Source organism: Camelina sativa, chromosome 1 (genome assembly GCF_030686135.1).
Source record: "Camelina sativa cultivar CO46 ecotype springtype chromosome 1, ASM3068613v1".
NCBI lineage: Eukaryota > Viridiplantae > Streptophyta > Magnoliopsida > Brassicales > Brassicaceae > Camelina > Camelina sativa.
The window spans coordinates 23,424,814-23,427,429 of NC_141880.1; the positions used below are offsets into that span (position 1 = coordinate 23,424,814).

At 41.5% G+C, this 2,616-nt stretch overlaps 1 non-coding gene across 1 annotated transcript; it reads left to right on the plus strand.

Annotated features, from left to right (window-relative positions):
- Positions 1–928: 928 nt before the first annotated feature.
- LOC147950247 (small nucleolar RNA R71) lies at positions 929–1,030 on the plus strand. The gene has a single exon (XR_015565529.1). It is a non-coding gene; the product is annotated as a small nucleolar RNA R71 (small nucleolar RNA).
- Positions 1,031–2,616: the final 1,586 nt, after the last annotated feature.

Here is a 2,616-nt window from a genome sequence, read left to right on the forward strand (position 1 = left end):
ACTGTAATCCATATCCTCCCCATCTTGAACATCACTGTCCTCAGTGAGGTAATCATCAACATCTTCAAGAAAGATTTCCTTGGCAGTAGCATAGTCCTTTGGGTTCTGTATAGCTTTACCTGGAAGCTGGCCTAGTTTTGGAGGCGGTTGTGCTACGCTTTGGCCCTCTAGGTATCTCAACTTAGTGTTGAGAGAGTCATACACTATTTAGGTCATTGTACGCGGAATCTATCATGTTGCTCATCTCCGCGAATCATTTTGCGTTGTCCATCGCTGTCGATGCTTGACACTGTATCACATGCTGAATTAATTCGCGTAGGTCAGCCTCGTGAGATTGGTTTTGTTATCCTTGCCTTTTTGGGAACCCATGTGGTGCAATTGGTTAGTGGTAATTACTAGCGTACCGTTGCTTAGGAGCATAGCCTTGATTGTATTGGACAAAAGGCTTTGGTGGGCGCTGGTTTCCTTGTACTGCGGGCGTGTAGATTAATCTTGAGGATTAGCAACATTGGGGTTACAGTATGACAGATTCGGGTTTGGTTTGTAGTTGTTGTACCCTTTGTTGTAAGCTCCTTGATTGTTGATGTAGTTCACATCCTTTAGCTTAGTAGTCTCCCAATCTTGTTGTTGAAATTGGTCTTCCTCTGAGATGGAATGGACATATTGTTGCTGGTTGAGGAGTTTGTCCAATTTGTCATTTAAGGCTTTCATGTCGCACTTGTACTTGGTATCATCCTCTCCAGAAGATCGTATTGTGCGATCATACTCCTCATTGTACTGCCCATAAGATTGGGCTAAGTTCTCCACTAGGTCCCAACCTTCATCAATGTCCTTGTTGAGAAAATTAACATTAATGGCATTATCCAGTAACATCCATATCTTAGGGACTACACCGCGGTAAAGTGTGCTTAGCAAAGAAGCATTGCTGAATCCATGATGTGGATATCAGCTGGTGTATCCCTTGAAACGTCCATGGCTTCACTGTCTCATTGCTTTTCTTAACAAAGCTGGAGATGTCATTTTGGAGCCTTGCAGTTCTGGAGTTGGAGAAGAATTTGGCGAGGAACGCCATTTTGCATGCTTCCCATGTGGTGATAGAGTCCTTGGGAAGTGATTGCTCCCAAATGTGTGCTTTGTCACCCAGAGAAAATGGGAACAAACGGAGTTTGTATCCATCTTCACTAACTCCATTGATCTTTGTGAGGCTATAGAGCATATCAAATTCATCCACATGATCCAATGGGTCCTCCATTGGCACTCCATGAAACTTGTTACTCTGAATCATCTGGATGAGACTACTCTTGATCTCAAAGTTGTTGTTTTGAACAACAAGTGGCACAATGCCATGTCTTTTAGTATGAGTAGATGGAGCATCTCCTCCTCCTATGTTGGTCCTCTCTTGAGGAGCTGGTGTACAATTCTGATTATTCATGACCTCCTCAATTGTAGTTCGTTGCGGTTGTTGGACTTGTTGTTAATGGAGTAGCCTCGGTCTGTCGATGTTGTCTATGAAAGGACTCAAGTGTTGGCTACCCTTGGATCGTGTTTGCATGCACAATCAGTTAACTGAGTGAGTACACGAAGGTCTACAGATCTAGGTGATCGAGTGATGGGTTGGGTGGGTACTCGGATTGTACCTAAAATGTAAAACAAACAAACACGAAAGTAAACAAGTTAGTTCCAAACCGATGGATAGGAAAAGAACTTGATCAAGCAAGTGCTGAGATCTAAAACGTAGCAAACAAAATTCAACCAAATGGCAACGACGCCAAATTTATAACAGGCTTTTCATCCAGGGTATGAATTCCCTATGCAGTTGTAGTATAAAGGGATATCAATCCAAATGGTTTCTATGCTAGCAGATAAGATATGATCAGAACAGTGCACGTCAAGCCAAGCAATAATAATGGGGTATTTCTTACAATCTAAAATAAGCAAAAGTTAATAAAAGAACAAGAACCACACGACCTAAGTACTCGATGCAAGCATTCGGGTACAGGATCGGGTGGGATGATCGGATCAAGTAGTCTAGGATGAACAGCTCGAAGGTATACACGAAGCTGGTGATCGAGTACCAGTTCGGGTAAGGGGTCGAGTTATAGAATAAAACTAAACAATCAAGATAAGAAAGCTCCTAAGGATATGGTAATTGACTCGTAAGTGCTCCTGACCAATTTGGGATGTCCTACATGCCTCAAGCAAATATTCCCTAGACAATGAATCTCTTAATTCTGACTAAAACACTCTCATGATAGAAGCAATCAACCTTAGTCACTCCCCTTCCCAACTCTCGTTGGAGAAACATGACCAAGCAGGCATTACAATCCGACTCACTATTGTCAATAAACTCCTTACACATCTAATGTCTTAAGCTAAGTGAGTAAATCTCTAGCATTGATTGATTCAAGCATTTCAACAACATCTCTCGATGGGAAAACACCCTAGATCTAATCTCAACCTCTTGGTCTGAAAATAGCATTAAGAACATCAATCTAGAAAGGGATTTATATAAAGTAAACATTCAAGCTAAGACATCCTAACCGATCAAAAACACATATTTGTCTATTCCATCCTTAGAAACTTTGATTCACTACTCATATCTCATGGTAAAAAGCA